An 18,795-nucleotide genomic window follows, 5' to 3' on the forward strand; every position below is an offset into this window, starting at 1 on the left:
AGTGATCATAATATCTAGATGTCTGTGTTATTTGTAAATCATAGTTTGGCTTCCTTGAATTTTTAAACCTTTAAAAGTTAATTTTAACCAGTAAACATGTATTCATTTAGTACACAATTTTTTGGCTCCACTCACTTTAAAAATAGTTTAAGACATTCTCACTAAACAGCTTTGTGAGGGGACAACTGTCTTCACAATTTACCAGGTAGCTAACCTTCACTGATAATAATAAGGATATCATTAAAAATTAAAAACTGAGTGTGGGGCCAGCGCCGTGGCGGAGTGGTTAAGTTCGCGCGCTACGCTGCAGCAGCCCAGGGTTCGGATCCTGGGTGCGGACATGGCACCGCCCATCAGGCCGCGTTGAGGCGGTGTCCCATATCCCACAACTAGAAGGACCTGCAACTAACATATACAACTGTGTACGGGGGCGGGGAGGGTTGGGGAAATAAAGCAGAAAAAGAAAAAAAAAAGATTGGCAACAGTTGTTAGCCCAGGTGCCAATCTTTGAAAAAAAAAAACTGAGTATGTATTGAGTGCTTACCACATGCCAGGGACCGTGCTAAGTGGATAACATGTAGCACCTCACTTAAACCTTATATGAACCCTACAAGGTAGGTACAATGATAGTCCCCTAGTAAAAGAGAGGAAAACAGGTCATGGTCATGGCAGATGTGCACTTCAAACCAGATCTTGGTAATCCTAACTGCCCAGCATTTAACCCCACTAAGACTGTCTCCTTAGCCTCGCTGAGCTTCTGTAATAGCTATCTCCCAGGATTATTGCCACTGCTATTTCCTTCTCTTTCCCTTCTTACCTTGAAAACGCGTTCTACTCACTCTCTCTACTTTGTTAGCTCCCAAGCGTGTATATGTGTGAGTGTGTATATGTAGGTATATATGTGAGTGCATATGCATTTATATGTGAATATGCATGTGAGTGTGTGTATGTGTGTGAGTGTGTGGAAGTATATGGGAGTGTGTATGTGTTTGTGTCTGAGCGTGTGTATGTATTGTGTGAACATGTGTGTATGTGTGTGAATATATGTGTGTATGGGTATGTGTGTGTATATTTGTGCATGAGCATGTGTATAGCTGTGTGTGTGTTTCTTTCTTTCTCTAGACTGAGACCTCTTTGAGGGCAGGAACTGTGTCTTGCTCATCCTTACTTCCCCTGCATCTAGCCCAATGTCTTCCTATTCCATAAATTTTTGTTGAATATTGAATGAAAATGAAAGAACTTTATACCTAGTGGAAGCAAATTACACGTCAATTTCTTTACCCTTCTTATTGCTAATTTAGACAGTATGTTTACTAGGAAGTTCTTTAAATGCTACTGTGTAGGTTACACGGAAGTAGCAAATTCCTTTGGTGTACAAGTACTCTGTGGTATAAATATATTTTTCTATCCTTGTGGAGTTATATTTTTAGGGCAGAATGTTTTCAGGCATTTTAAGAAAGTAATCTGCAATTATGTCAATTATTCTCCTGAAATAGGATCGTGTGTCATTCAGAAACTTCCAAATCAGAGTTTTGGTCATTTGTTCCTGTTTTAAAAGTAAACAAATCCCCTGATTTAAACCATTTTTCTTTCAAAAAAAGGAATCTAAAAATATCCTGCCTTCTATTTCGTCTCTCTGCGTCATACAGAACTGTTACACAGGAACACCCCTACCCTCTCATTAGCCCTAGCTACTTGTGCTGAAAAGAATCATAAGCATTGCCAATGTAATGACAAATCTTAACATATTCAAATCTTGGGAAATTAAAAAATAAAAACTGAACAGACATACTTCTTTTACAAATGGTAGTCAAATTCCAGTTCAAAAATCTAGACACACTAACATCTTTTGAACTTAAAAGACTTGAATGGTCAATATTGAATTTATTTCATTCAGACATTAATTAAATGGGAGTAACCTAGCTACACAGCATTATCAGGCAACCAATCCTCTGACGTTGATAAAAAGCCTTTGTGCTATTCTATTGCTCCCTACTTTTATGTATTACATTTCTTCTCTCTGTTACATAAGGCTCATGTCAGATTTCATAGTTTTGAGCACTGGCTCAAAATTATTCGTCCTGTAGTTAACTAGCTCTGTGGACAAGTCACTACTTCACGCCTAAAGGCTTACACGTGAGTTTCACTTTTAACAGAGGAAAACGAAAGCATTCAGAATGACCCAGAAAATAGGATAACTGCTACAGTAAGATTTTTGTAGTAGTTTGCCTCTTCAAAATGATCATATGACCTCTAAGAGCCCTTGCAACTGTAAAATTCTGTTTTCAGTGTGCCCCTAACTTTAGTTGCCTTATGAACTAGTAAGGTAATTGTATCCATTTTTCTGACGCACTTGTGACTGAAGAGTAAATAAATGCAGTTAGGAGTTTCAAAAAGAAAGGCATGTCTGTCAACATTCATTGAGAATCATGTTTCCACTGAAAACTATTCTTGGGGTAATCCTTAAGAAATTTACCTAATGAGATGGGAAAGCCTGCCACATGCAATGGGGGAGGGAGGGATGTTCTCAGAGTAATGTCAGTGGCTATCTTCCAAAAGAAATTTTCAAGTTTTCCCTATAAAGAAATGACTTCCCAAGCCTTTACTGCCGTGTTATACTCCTTCTCCTTTCCTCTTGTGATCTTTCAGAACCCAGCCCCTCGCCCAGGTTTTTAATGAAAACTTTGTTACAGCGCATTCCTGTTTCACAAAACTGTCACAGCAATTACAAACCACAATTTGTGGCTTATTACAATACATTATTAACGCAATCAGGAGACATTGCCTACTTGTCTGGGAAATCACAATCTTTTCTATTTCCGAGGCTCATGTTTCATGTTGCTGCAGGAGGAAATTAACCAATATAGATTCCTATTAGAAGTAAAAATATTCTCAAGTTTTTATCCATGTGAACTTCATAAAATGACATTTTCTAACAAAAATGAACAAATTACTTGCAATTGAGGGTTCAGTTGAATAAAAAATATATATTCCAGAGTTGTCTCTTTAAATAACTATTTAGAATTGCTACCTTTCATTCCCTCCTTCAACAGATAGTCTCAATTTTCTGCTATCTGCCAGCCAGTATCTTAGGGACTGGAGAATCAGTCAAAATCAAAACAGACCAAAAACCAAATAAACAAAAAACCTGCAGTCTCTTGGAACTTATATTCTAGCTGATTAAGTGGGATTTAGACAAATAATAAAGGAGAGATTTTAGCTTCTAACCTAATGATTCTCGACTGGGGGTGATTTTGCCCACCTCCCCCCACCCCAGGATATTTGGCAATTTCTGCAGACATTTTTGGTTGTCACAACTGGTGGAGGGCGTGCTGCTGGCATCTGGTGAGCAGAGAGGCCAGGGATGCCACTAAACATGCTACAATGCATGGGACAACCCCCACCCCATCCCTAACAAAGAATCATCCAGCTGAGGTTGAGAAACCTTATGCTAACCTTTAGTATTAGAAGTCAGGATCTTGGTTACCCTTGAGGGGGTAGTGACTGGAAGAGAGGACATAAGGGCGAGGGAGGCTTCTGGATATTGATTACGTGGATAAGTTTATTATGCAAAAATTCACTGAACTCTGCTCTTATGATTTGTGCATTTTTCTGTATGCGTACTTTAACATACAGCCATTACGTTCTTTGAACTCCTCCCACAAAGAGGTGAGGGCTTTATGTCTCCTCCCCTTGAATGTTGGATCTGTGCTTAACCAGTATAATACTTCACCAATATAATACAGCAGAAGTGACACAGTGCCAGTTTCCAGACCCAGATCTTAAGAAATTGGCTGTTTCCACTTCCTGTCACTTGGGACACACATTCTTGGAAGCCAGCCACCATGCTCTGAGGAAGCCCAAACAACCAACCCATAGAGACCCACATGAAGAGACTTGTGTAGAAAGGAATAGAGGCCCCAGGCACTCAGTCCTGGTTGAGCTCCCACCTGACAGCCAGCATCAACTTGCCAGCCATGTGAGTGAACCATCTTGAAGCTGACCTTCCAGCCTCTAATCAGACTTCTCCAAAGCTGACATTAAGGAGAAGAGCTTAGCCTTCCCCACTGAGCCTGCCCAAATTGCAGATTCATGAACTAAATAAACGATTGCTGTTAATTTAAGCCACTACATTTTAGGAAAGTTTGTTAAGCAACAATCTATAACTGGAACAATGTTAGTAAATCAAAATTTTAAAAAGGAGTACTATAGCCACATAACTTTGAAAAATTCTTAAAGTTTCTCTTAATGAAGAACTTTTAATGTACTGTGTTTTGTGTTTCTGCACGAGAGTATCCAGTGTTTTCGAACACTTTTAACCCCAGAATCTGTATTTTAAAGTGCCATCTTACAAATTGGTGTTCAGTGGGCCAGACTTTAAGGAAACCAAACTAACCTTTTGGTAATTCAGTAACCAAAATTCTAGCCCTTAAAATTGCAGAGTTAATATCAGGACAGTTTTAACTGGAAAAGTCATATGTAATACAGTTAACTGGTAATAAAGTGAAATACCTTAAATTTGCCTAATGAAATTTTTTTAATTATTTGAAAAATTTTAATGGCAGTTAAAAAGCTTAGATGGCATCTCAGTAGTTATTTCAAAGTCCCTGAGGTCATAATCAATGGCTGCATAAGTTTTTTTAAAAAAACCTAAATCCTGTTTTTACTTGAAAAGTAACAGTAGCAAGGTATACTCTGCAATTTAGATGTTGAATGTTACGGAATGTTTTCCATTTCCTTAAATTCTCACTTGATCTTATATTGAACTATACAACATTCTTCTAATATACTGATACAGAGTTGCTTATTTATTTGTCCAGGCCTCAAAAACAACATTGGACTGAAGTGGATACATTGAGAAACTATATCCTGTCTCATGTTTAGTGGAACTCAGGTTTATTCTTTATTGTCATCATCCAAAATCAAATGGAGGTTTTGTTTTGTTTTTCTTATCAAAGACCAATTCCCAGTCCGCACACGCATTCAGTGCCCCCATGTCTCAGCTCAGATGCATCACTTCAGCATGAAGGAGCTTTGGAACAGAAAATACAGTGTCAAGTACAGCATTATGCAGGCTAGGATACTGACTAGCATCCCAGGTACCCCTTGTCAGCATTCTCCTTCAGCCTTTCAGATCTTCTACTAGAACGTGACCTCTGGAGATGGAGTTCTCCAGTTGGTCTTCTTTATTCCACTCTTATCCTGGATCAACAGTGCCTTGACTTCCAACCCATAGCCTCAGTGCCTAGTCTTATCCACCCTGATCTATGCCTGATGGGTGGAAAAGTTATTTTCTGTTTGAACCTTCATATTCAAATTGTGCTGACTCTAATCACCTCACTCCCAAACCAACTGAGTTAGGAATTCTAGTTTCTAGATTTCTCTTTGGCTTCTGGAAAGACCACTTGTTTGGCTTTTGTGCACCACACAAAAGCACACCGCCCAAGGGTTGGGGGAAGGCTGAAATCCAGCCCACATTTTATTAAATAGGCTGAGTGCCTGAGACTGTCGGCCCAAAGGGACACCCTTATCTGATTTTAACAAAGGTGATTTATAAGGTAGTGGTAGCACTGGCCTCTAACACAGACCTCAGTGTCATCATTTAAACATCCATGATGTTCTCTTTTCTATCTTTCCTGTTGCCTTAGGCTCTGTTCTATTCCATGGCATTTCAGACATATCCTTTAAGTATGAGAGATTCGACTGAGTGACTTCTAAAGAACTGTGTGCCCTCGAGTTCTATGGTTTACACTGTTCTTCCTATTTTCTCTCTTCTTATGGACTTAGTGCCCTGTCCCCCCACCTGACAGGCTGTCATATACCCCTCTGCTGCAGCAGAAGTTTCCATTCTTCATGATGCATCCAGATATTATGACCTTTTCCACAGCCTCACTTAGAGATACCGAAAAAAACAATTAAATTTTATAGGGTTTTATGTTGTTCTTTTGTTTGGAACATATTCCTCTCTCTCTTTATTTTGTTTGACTTTCTGTGTTTGTTTCTATGAATCAGGCCAAACGGCTACCTCTCCCAGTCTTGAAGGAGTGGCCTCATGTAGGAGTGTCCCCTGGGTAGACCGCATGTGCCTGGTGGCTTTGACAGATGTGAAGCTAGAGCCGGCACAGGCTGGTAGGTCACGAGGCACACTGCGCGGGGCCACCCTGGTAGGACAGCTGCAGCTGCAGCGGGTGTGCACTGAGGACACCTGGGCAGGACGGCTGGAGCTGGTGTGGCCAGGCCTGGGGGGTGCTGGGAGACCTAGGTAGGCGGCTAGAGTGACTGGACTGGGCTCCCACCTGCTATCAAGGTGGAGGGGGAAGGCAAAAGATGGCGCTTGCTGGAACCTCCGATCTGGAGAAAGTTCCAGCAGTTCCCTGCCCATTTGGCAAAGGCTCTAGGGTTAGTTAATGGGTTTCCTTCATGCATGGTCTAGATGCCCTTTAAACCGCTGGTTTCCCAATGTGCCCTGGGGAAGGCGAGACTGTGGAGGGCCCCTGAGTGATGCCCTGCTGCAGTTCGCCCTTTCTGGGCTGGAGTTCTGTCCATATGACGTCTGCGTCTCTCCTTCCGTCTCTGTGTGATCCCTCTGGCGTGTGTTGTGCAGAAGCTGTTCGTTCCTCAGGAGGAATTGCTCTATAGGTAGGTGCAGAGACGGTGTGTCCGTGGGAGGAGGTGAGTTCCCACATCACCATCTTGGACCCTCTCAAACACCCAATTAAATTATAAAGGTCAATTCTGTTGATTCTATTACAATGCTTAAAATAGTGGAAAACTAGGATCACTTTTTTTTTAAAGATTGGCACCTGAGCTAACATGTTGCCAATCTTTTTTGCTTGTTTTTGTTTCCCCTTCTCCACAAAGCCCCCCAGTACATAGTTATACATTCTAGTTGTAAGTCCTTCCGGCTTCTGCTAAGTGGGACACCTCCCTCAGCATGGCTTCATGAGTAGTGCTAGGTCTGTGTCCAGGATCCGAACCTGCGAAACCCTGGACCCCAGAGGAAGAGTGGGGGAACGTAACCACTCTACCACTGGGCCGACCCATATGGTCGCTTTTTAATGAGGTCATTTTTTTCAGAGGAAATCTAAAATAATTGTAACATGTTGTGTATACCTCACCGAGGGCAGGAGAAGACGGATGTCCGAGCTCAGAGAGCAAATTCACCCTTCCTCTGCCTTTTTGTCATATTCAGGCCCCCGATGGATGGATGATGCCCACCTGTGCTGGTGAAGGTGGCTCTCCTTTACTCAATCTACCCATTCAAATGTCACTTCAGAAACACCCCACAGACATACCCAGAAATAATATTTTACCGACTATCTGGGCATCCCTTAGCCCAGTCAAGTTGACACATAAAATTGCCCTTTACAGGGGCCAGCCCAGTGGTGTAGCAGTTAAGTTCGCATGTTCCCCTTTGGCGGCCTGGGGTCTGACGGTTCAGATCCCGGGTGTGGACATGGCACTGCTTGGCAAACCATACTGTGGTAGGCATCCCACATATAAAGCAGAAGAAGATGGGCATGGACGTTAGCTCAGGGCCAGTCTTCCTCATCGAAAAGAGGAAGATTGCAGCAGATGTTAGCTCAGGGTTAATCTTCCTCCAAAAAAAAAAAAACACACACACACACACAAAATTATCCATTACAACTGAACACTACTTAGCAATAAAAAAGAATGAACTATTAGATACATGCAATGACGTAGATGAATCTCAAAAAATGTGCTGAGTGAAAGAAGTCACAAAAAAAGAGTGCATCCTATTTATACAGTAAATGGAAACTAATCTGCAGACTAAACTATAGTGATAAGAGCACATCAATGGTTGTCTGGGGATAGGGGGAGAATTACACAGGGGCAGGTGGGAACTTCGGGAGCCATAACTATGTTCATTATTTTGATTATGGTGATGGATTCGTAGGTGAATATATATGTCAAAACTACCAAATTGTACATTTTAAATATGTGCAATTTATTGTCAATTATACCTCAACGAAACTGAAAAATATGTTTTAATGATTTTATCTAATCAATAGTTAGCATCAATTACTGTGACCTTATATCTTATTCAAAGGCAACTCATAAGTTTGCCTTAATAATATTAATAATCAACCCAGATTTACATTACTGCCGTGCAGCTAACTTAAGTTTATACTCAGGGCTCATAAGCAAAATATTAAAATATGGTCCTTTGCTGGTTAACTGTTTTTCACTGAAAATTCATTGTCATAGGAAAGAAAAATGGTAGCTATGGACCTGAGCGGGCTTTAGTACCCATCATCCCTATTGGCAACCACCCACTCCATTCTTTGAAATGGACAAACATCATAGACACAGTTTTCCTCAATGTTATGTAAAATGCTGTGTAGACACAGCTTGGAGGTAAGTCCTCCCGCCTCCAGTTCCAAACCAATAAGCCATCCATAAGCCCCCCAACCCCCAACTCCCCCGCACCTCCTACCCCAGCCAACAGACAATTATTCGGGGCCACCACTGGGAGAGACCTCCTCCTTTTTGTGACTCTTCCTATAATACAGAAGCCACTTTGGTGAGTTTTATACCTGTGATTAGCACCAATAATTAAACAGAGATTTGTAGAACATTTTGCTTCTAATGGGTATTCACTGAATTTCTCAAAACGTAGGCTTCAAGTGGAAGCCTGCTAGTCCTTTGCTCCCATTGAATCTTTCTGCCTCACTCGGGAGACCATCCTAATTCCATTCTACAGCTTTGCCTTTCAAACGTTTGCTGGTTCACATAGCAACAAGGATTAGGGAATTATTAAAGGATAAAGACTACTTTGAAGCCAAGAATTACTGCCACCCAACCCCAGAACCGATCTTGCTAAATCCGCAAACTCAGAAGCACCAGCCCTCTTCCAAAGAACTTCCCTTTGTCTTCCTCTCAAGCCCATGAGGGACTTTCCCAAAGGGAGGTTATGTTCCATTATGTTTTGATAGCATCCAGATTCTCCAGATAAACTCATTTTCAATGAGGTACACTCCTGTAAACCAGGCCAACTGAATTATTTTCAAATTACTCACCCCTTGATTGAGCTGGCAAAATGAGTTGGCTTGATTATTAATACAAAGGCACTGTAAGGTGGTGTGCTTCTTCAGCTTCAATACAACACCATTTTTATTAAAGAACGAGGGTTTCTACATAGTCAAAGTATTACTTATTTGTGTGCTACACAGAAGGGGAAAATCAATATTCCCTTAATTAACCAGAGGACTTAACAACTGTTTCGATAAGAGTCTCAAACAATGAGTGGATGGACGCAGGGATTTTTTTTTTTTTTTTTTTTAAAAAAAAAGAAGACTAAGCAATTAAATGACATTGGTCAATATTTTAATATGAGAAGCCAGAGTGAAGGAACAAGAACCAAAAGTTGGTAGTGTTCTTAGCTGTATCAGCCATCTTTGAAAGGGCTAACTGTGTGGGGTATTACTGACCAATTTAAAGTGCCACTGTGACTCAGAAAATGGGCTCTGCTACAGAGTAGTACTAAGTGTGCCACCCAGTTTTCCCTGCAGGACTAAAGCACTTCTTCCCTTGGGTGATGGGAGACAGTCCTCTCCAGAACTGACTCAGCTAAAGAATCTCCTCTCCCCAGGTCACATCCTCTTCCTGAGACAGCCTAATCTATGGACTGGCTGAGGCCAGGGTACACCCCTCGCCCCAGCGCAGGACAAATGTGAGGGGCCCGCAGCTAAAGAGATCCTGTGGGCTTAGCCGAGGCCTTTGTTGAGATTATTTCACAGCCCACCTTCTCCCTGCCCAGTCCTGCTTCCTTGCCCTCCCTTCCACAGGTATTGAACCCAAGAGTGCTCAGCTGGAAGTAAACTTTCAGCACGCTTATCTCTGACCCAGAGCCAATTTCTCCCAAACCCCCTTTTTATCACCAGCTTTACTGAGATATAATTGACATATAACTTTGCGTAAGTTTAAGATGTACAATGTGTTGATTTGATACACTTATATTGTGCAAAATGATTACCCCTATAGCTGTTAGCTAACACCTCCATCATGTCACATTATTACCATTTCTTCATTGTGGTGAGAACATTTAAGATCTACTCTGTTAGTAACTCCGAAGTATATAAAAGTATTATTAACTATAATCACTATGCTATACATTAGATCCCCGGAACTTATTCATCTTATAACTGGAAGTTTGTGCCCTTTGACCAATATCTTCCCTTTTCCACAACCCCCAAGCCCCTTGTAACCACCATTTTAGTATCGACTTCTATGTTGCCTATTTGAGATTCCACATATAAGCAATATCATACAGTATTGGACTTTCTCTGTTTGACTTATTTCATTTAGAATAATGCCCTCAAGTTCCATCTATGTTGTCATAAACAGCAGAATGTCCTTCTTTCTCATGGCTGAATAATATTCCGTTGTATTTATATATCACATCTTCTTTATCTTTTCATCCATTGACAGACACTTAAGTTTTTTCTATATCTTGGCTATTGTGAATAATGCTGCAATGAACATAGGAGCCAAAATCCCTTTTATTTGTTTTCATCTTATTTTTCAAAACTAGTTAAACAACAAAACAGGATATAAAGTGGAAAATTAAAATCCCACACACCTACTCCCCTCGTTTCCAAGAAGGAACCACTCTTAACTGTTACTTGTATATCCTTCCAGAAATGTCCCATAAGTCTAAAACAATATACACGTATATATGTCACTTCCTTGCGCAAATGAGAGTACAATGTGTAAAGTGTTATGCAACCTGATTGGTTTAATTTGAATGTATTCTCTATATTTTTCCATATCAGTACATACAAATTTCTTCATAGTGGTTCTGTATTATACCATTATATAGATTATACCATATTTTTTAACCAGACTTTCCTACAGGAATATATAGATAATTTCTGGGTTTTCCCTTTCACAAATAATTTTGCAAGGAACATCCTTGAGTATCATCTTTGCCCACTTATGTGGTATATCAATAGAATCAATTCATAGAAGCAGAATTCCTAGATTGAATGCTGTGAAAATTTAAAAAATTTTTGAAGATATTGCTAAATCACTTTCCCCAAAAGCAGCCCTAATCTAAATTCCAAAAATGCCTGAAATCAATGCAAGAGAATACCTCTTCTTTGAACCCTCACCAGCTGTGGGCATAACAAAATGTTTTAATCTTTGCCAATAATAATAGGTGGTAAATATTACTTCACAGGGCCCCTGCAAACCTGTAGGGTGCCTTTGTGTGGATTTTAAAAAGTTGTCCTCTGTGAGTGAATGCATTTTAAAAGTCCCGCCACCCCCAACCTTCTAAGTGGACAGAAGCCATGCCAGGACATGGAATTTGCCGTTCAGAACTCCATTTCCACCCCACTCCGTGCTTGGCCAGTCAACTTTGCACGATGCTCAAACTGAACAACTATATGTGGCAACGCTGGAATCTCGTTGTTTGAAACTGCATTTCGTTAACCATGTGTTAAGTCTGTATAACCCTTAGCATTTTTATTGGCCACTTGTTTTTCATTTTTTCTTTACAGAGAGCTGCTCTGAGTAGCTCAAAACCCATTAAGGTAATATTTTCATAAATCTATATAGTACCCCAATAGAACAGATGAATGGTAAATGACAACATCATTTGGTATTTTGTTTACTGTGTTGAAATAAGTTGTCTTTAAATTTAGTGATTCTAGGCCTTTGGCTCATCTGCCTCAACTAAAATTGTATATCCAAATGTATGAAATAATTCCTAGATACTTGGCCTCTTTTAAGAGCACTAGAAATGATGATAATAGTAATATAGCATCAACCAAGTGTTGAGCATGATGAGCAGATTAGGAGGCAGTATAGCTTGGAGACCTCACACCCTCACTCGCTGTGCCTCACCTATGGCACAGACTCTGAGGTCTCCTTGACTCTTATTCTGGTCCCTGCTCTATTTCTTACAAACTATACAACTTGGAGAATTTACTTAACCTCTCCAAAACTTAGTCTCCTCACCTCTCAAATGGGGCCGACAATAATAATAGTACCTTCCTGACAGGGTTGTAGTAAAGAATAAATGGTAACACACATAAAAAAACACTTCATATGGCACCTGCTGCCTAGTAAGTGCTCAACGATTGTAAGCTATGTTGGCTGAGCATGTTGCATACATTATGTGACTCTCCTGATGTAACCAAACAAACTTCAGTGATTCCCTTTTGCCAGCACAGTAATATTGCTTTTGAAACTATGTTCCCTAGAATTGAAGAGGTGACCAGGGGTTGCCACAGGGAAAGGGACTGAGAGAGAGGTAAGGCCAGTAAGGCATCTAGGCCCCTCCTCTTCAATCAGAATAGTTCCACTTTTGTCTATCTTTTAGACTGTGGTTCCAAATAAAACAACATAAAAAAATTTTTTCCATTTGGTTTAAGTGGAGCTTTCTCTGAACCACAGGAGGGGACATCCTGGCTTTCAAGGCCTTCCATAGGTGGCCTTAACCTACTTTTCCAGACTTAACTTCCTCGATACTCAGCCACAAACTTGTCAGCCTGTTCACTACAATGGCCTGTTTGCTGCCTGCACACCAAATTACTTATTCCTTAGAGATGGACCCTATGTTATTTATCTCAGTATTTTCAGAGACTAGCAGAGTGTCTGACACCTAGCAGGCATTCAGGAAATATTTGTTAGATCAATAAGTGAATCAGTAAACGAACCTCCCAATTCAGTTAAATTTGTCTCCTGGACACCTTTCAAATGTGTCTTGTGTCTCTTTCCTGCCCTTTGCTTATGAAGATTCCCTTATCCAGATGGCCCCTCACTGTCTCACCTCCACCAAATTCTTAATTCAGTCTTTTAAGACTAAAATCAAATTACGTGTTTCCTATAAACCCAATCCAGGTCATCCTAATTGGAAGACGTCTCTCCCTCCCCTAAACTCACGTGGTTTATGAGCTGCCTGTACATTCTCTTAGCACTCTGGCATAGATTACTTTCTATTGACATTATCTGCACGTCTTATCTTCATGTTGTAGAGGTCAGTGATTGTGTCTTAAGGTCTTCTTTTAACTTCAGTGCTTAGCCCAGTCTCAATGTGCTCAAGAAACATTTAAGGAACAGACTAACAAATGAATGAATGAATGTTTGGCCCCTTGATATCCCAGCCAGGATACTCCCAGAAAATGGAGTCATACAACAGGAAATTGAGATTGAGACATTTTTTCTCACAAGTTTCAAACACTGGACTTCTAGAAATGAGCACTCTGGTCCCTGGGGTAGGCGGTTGAGGAAATCCTCAATTCCATACTCACCAAGTGATGACCGTATGGGATTACAATAGTGTAAGCTTAAGTTCAGGGCACAAAAATAAAAGGAAAGATTTTTTTACTCTCTACTAACTGCACAATAAATTGATTTGTTTGGAGAGAAATCCCTTCTTTCTGCAGCAGCCTCTATGAAGTAGAAGCTGTTTGCACAGCACAGGCATCTATGAAGAGCCTTGTTTCAGATATCTATTTCTGTGTAACAAACCACCCCAAAACATGGTAATTTAAAATATCGATGTCATATTCTATCTCACAATCCTGTGTGTTGACAATCTGGGCTACTCCTTTGCAGCCTCAGCTGGCTGTAATCATCGACCACCTGCCTGAAGCTCAGGGGTCCAAGATGGTCTCACTCACATGTCTGGTAGTTGGCACTGGCTGTCTGTTGGGGCCCAGTGACTATCCTTCGTGTCGACTAAACTGGGCTTCTGTATAGCATGAAGTATCTCAGGATCTCAAGATGGCGAAGGCAGAAGCTGCAAGGTCTCTGAAGGTCTGGGTTCTGAAATTCACACAGCATCTCTTCTGTCACTTTCTATTATTCAAAGCAAGTCATAAAGCCAGCCCACTTTCAAGTGGTGGAAAATTAGACTCCATTTATTGAAGGGAGGAGCAGCAAAGTCAAATTGCAAAGGGGCGTGGACATGAGGAGGTGGGGCGTGGACATGAGGAGGTGGAATTCCTTGGGGGCCATTACAGTGATCTACCACAGGCAGCTCTATATGCTTCATGAATACTGTTCATTCCACTTATACCCCCTCCATTATTCTGGTGAGTGAGAACCACCTCAGTACTTTTGGTCGAGGGAGACTAACTTCTGAATTTTTCTTATTAAAAAAAAAAAGATAATGTAGATTCCTGGGAGAAAATTAAGAAATACTGTCAAAGCAAAGAAAAGAAAATAGCAATCACCTAAAATCCCACTACTCAAAAACAACCATTATTAGGATTTAGGTACATGTCCATCCAGCCTTTGTTCTAAAATATAGATAATAATAGGAGCCGGCCCCGTGGCCGAGTGGTTAAGTTCATGCACTCTGCTTTGGTGGCCCAGGGTCTTGCCGGTTCGGATCCTGGGTGTGGACGTGGCACAGCTCGTCAGGCCATGATGAGGCAGCATCCCACATAGCACAACCAGAGGCACTCACAACTAGTATATATAACTATATACTGGGGAGCTTTGGGATGAAGGAGAAAAGAAAAAGATTGGCAACAGACATTAGCGCAGGTGCCAATCTTTAAAAAAAGAAAAAATATGGACAATAATAAATAGTCTACATAAACTATATATTACTGTACACTTCCTTACCAGGTGCTGAACTGTGTACTTTGCATAGATTATCTCATCTAACATCATAATCATATGAGATAGATATTATTATTAATCTCCATTTTACGGAAGATGAAATTGAGGCTTACAGACCTTAGCTAACTTGCCTAATGTCATATATATATGTATGTATATATATGTATCACACTATTGTAAACTCCCTTTTTTCATATTACATCATGCAAATTTCCTTACTTGATAGTTTTCAAATGGGTTAAAATCAAAACTGAAAAGCAACAACGACTTAACAATATTTGAGATTCTGGTTCCTGGTCATGATTGCTTCTTGAGCCTGTCAGGTGGTTGCAGATTAGAACAAAATAGTGATGTGTACCCTTCACTGCAAAGTACTAGCTTTGAAATTTTAATCTTTTATAAGAGCCTCAAGGCTTGATTTTGGCAAAGTTGGTTGGTGGAGAAAATAGCAAATGAATTTTTTGAATGTTGTGACAAAGCCCAGCAGCGGGAGTGCAAAGTTGGAGCACATCCATTCCTACAAGGAGCCAGAGCGGGAAATGACAGGTGTCAAGCACCACAGTGACACCAAAAATCTTTCCAGATGTGGGGTTTGTGGTTTGATACACAGTATTGTTTCCTTGATCATCTATCTCTCAGTAAACGAACAAGTCCTTCCAGTGACACGCATGTTACGTTTCTATTTTTAATCTCTAAATTTTGTCTGTTCTCGGGCAAAAATTGGCAAGGGTTTGTGGCAAGTGGGAGGGGAGTAGCAGGTGGAAGTGTTTGAGAAGAGGAACTCAGCAATGTCCCTTTTTCCATGAAGTCATAGATTAATAACATGAGAAAATGTGAAAACAGCAAATGTAACATGAGAAGCAATATAAATATACAAAATAAAATTATGTACCTTACAATTTCTTTTAAAATTTAATGCTTATTTGTTCTTGTTTGTGAGCAGATGACTTACTATGATTCACCTCAATTTCTAGCTATCAGAAATAGAAGATTCAGCAAGCTTTGCTAGAAAGATTTTTAAAAATTAAGCCCTTTAACCAATTATTAAAATTGTGTTCATAGTTCTCATTTCCAGCCAGCAATATAATAATAAAGATAAATTAATGAACAAAACATCTTACTAATAAAGAGGAAAAGTTTGTATAGATCTGATGTTGCTTTTTACTTAACAGATATCATTGTGTTTTCAACTTTTGAAGAAATGCCTAAGAAGAATAAACCAATCAAACAGAATGGGTTTTCTGTGTGCTGGTGGTTATGGAGCCCTCCTGTGGATATTGGCCTTTGGAAATAAGAAACCCTCAATTCCTAAATTTATCTTTAACAACAGTAGCATATGCCCAATCAAGTAGAGATTAAATGCTCTTGATTTGGTTATATTTTAAGGCACTTTTGGTAAACAAGTTCTTTTTCATATGCCAAGTACAACAGATTGGAAATGGCTGACTAGAACACTGACATGAAATGGATTCTAAGGTTATGTCCATCTCAGAAAGAGTTGTGAGATAATTTAGTGACTTCTGCCACTGGTGGGGATACAGGGATTGGCAGCATCCCAGTTAAGAGGTAAGGAAATATTATTTTGCATGAAACATCTGTTTAATATTTATACTCTTTCCTCACTATCATCCAACACCTATTTATTGAGCACCAACTTTGTTCCAGAAAATGATCTAGATATTGAGGCTAGAACAGTGAACAAGTACACATGCACACGTAAACTGACATTTGAATATAGTACTTAACTATTTCCAAAGATCTTTCCGAGAAGATATGTCACTTAATCCTCATGATAGCCTAGTAAAATAGGTAAAACAGGTGGTGATATCTGCATATGGCAAAAGAGGAGACTGAAGCATCAAAAGGTTGAATATATTTCCTTGGCTTAAGTATATCCATCAAAGAAAATAGAGGGAAAAAACCAGAGCAAACAAACTACTTAATGGTGAATCTTTAAAGACATTTTCATTAAAATCAAGATGAAGATTAGCCACTTCCATTCAATACTGCACAGGAGCAATATGAGAATTGGAAAAGAAGCATGAAAGCTCTTTTTATTAAGAGAATATAGATTGTCTTCAAATTCCAAGGATTCTACAGACACAACTAATACGAGGAGGCAAGAAATTTCAAAATCAAAATATGAACATCAATAGCATTTCTGTGCATCACTGGGGCCAACCAGAAAACGTAACAGTAACAAAATCTCATTCTCAGCCACAATAAGAACAATGGCAGCACGCGAAGGCAATTTCAACCAAAACCTCAGCTTAGCTATTTGTAGAATGTGACAAGCTCAGCCTCAACTTCATACTGAAGGACAAAGGGTCAGCAACAGTAAAGACAATCATGAAGATCAAGACGGAGGGATACTCACACTCCCAGATATCAAGCCTTATAAAATCACAGTAATCAAGATAGCACGGCCCTGACCCAGGGACAGCAAAATAAACTAACGAAACAGATTTAACAGCCTATGAACAGAACGCTACGTAAATGGAAACTTGATCTACGGCAAAGTTGTATTATCATTAGCGGAGAAGATGGACCAGTCGATAAATAGTCTTGGGAAATTGGCTATTTTTATGAAAAAAAAATAATGTTCTTACTTTACACCACACATGTGCACGCATGGGTGGAAACTACTACGAGTGGATTAAAGACTTAAAAATGAAAAGCAAGTCTTTAAAACTTTCAAAAGGAAGCGTAGGAAAATATCTTTATGACCTTGAGATAGGAAAGAATTCTTACACAAAGCAGAACCAGATTGAAAAATTTAAACTTATATACAACAAAGATACTTTGAACAAAACAAAAAGATAAGCTACAGATTTGGAGAAAGTATTTACAGTGAATGGGACTGATAAAAGATTAGCTTGCAAATATAAAGTATTCCTATAAAATACTAGGATAAGGAACCACACCACCGCCATGGGCAAAGGGTGTGAACAGGCATTCACAGAAAAACCCAATGGTAAACAAGCATTTGAAAAGATGCCTAGTATTGTTGATAATCAGCAAAATGCAAATTAAAACAATCTTTCACATTATCAAACTAACAGAAAAGTGTTATTAGCTTACAGGGGCCGGCCCAGTGGTGCAGCGGTTAAGTGCACACATTCCACTTTGGCGGCCCGGGGTTCGCCTGTTCAGATCCTGGGTGCGGATATGGTACCTCATGGCAAGCCATGCTGTGGTAGGCGTCCCATGTATAAAGTAGAGGAAGATGGGCACGGATGTTAGCTCAGGGCCAGTCTTCCTCAGCAAAAAGAGGAGGATTGGCGGCAGATGTTAGCTCAGGGCTAATCTTCCTCAAAAAAAAAACCTTATAAAACTCAATGTTGATGAAGATGTAGAGCCAGGGAGATTCTCAAACACTGATCCATACAGTCATTCAGGGATATAGACTTATGGAGGCTCCAGAATTTTCTTATACCTCCATTAAAAAATATGGCTTCCACGGTCCCTGCAGCAGGAGAAGAGAACACCGACAATTCAGTTGTTCTTCTATGTTTACCTTGGAAGTAATGCACACCACATCTGGTTACAGCCCATCGGCAGAGCTAATCTCCTGGTACCAATCTAACCGCAAAGGAGACTGGGAGATGAAGTCTTTGTGCACCTGGGAAGAGGAAAATGAAATAGGAGTTGATGAACACATGGCATTCTCTCCATCATATTTGACAAAACAATAAAAATTGTATAAATCTGGGTGGTAGATAGATGCTAATTTTATTGCTCTTTATATTTTTCTGTATGTTTATATTTTTCATAATTTCTTTAAGAAGGAGGAAAATGAAGAGAGATTAAATGAGCTACAGTGCTAATAAGTGGTGTATTGGACTAGAACTGTTCTCTCGCTAATAAATCCCCTTCCTTCAAGAGTCAAAACCAGGTGCTGTATTCAGATTATTCATTTAAGACAGATTTATTGAGTTCCAATTATATTCCCGCCCTTGAGGAGGGCACAGTCCAAAGGTAGAGGAGACAGACACATAAACAAATCATTATAATACATTATAATTATTACAATGGAACATGAAGAAAAATAGGTACAAAGTGCTCCTGACCATTATAACCTGGTACCAAAATCACTGGAAACTTCTTCATGATGTTCTTGATTCCCAGCAAATTTGAAAATGCGCACCAGCAGTGCATGAGGTCAATGTAATCCGCAGTTACGAGAGCCGACGT

The sequence above is a fragment of the Equus caballus genome, chromosome 1 (assembly GCF_041296265.1).
Source record: "Equus caballus isolate H_3958 breed thoroughbred chromosome 1, TB-T2T, whole genome shotgun sequence".
NCBI classification, from domain to species: Eukaryota; Metazoa; Chordata; class Mammalia; order Perissodactyla; family Equidae; genus Equus; species Equus caballus.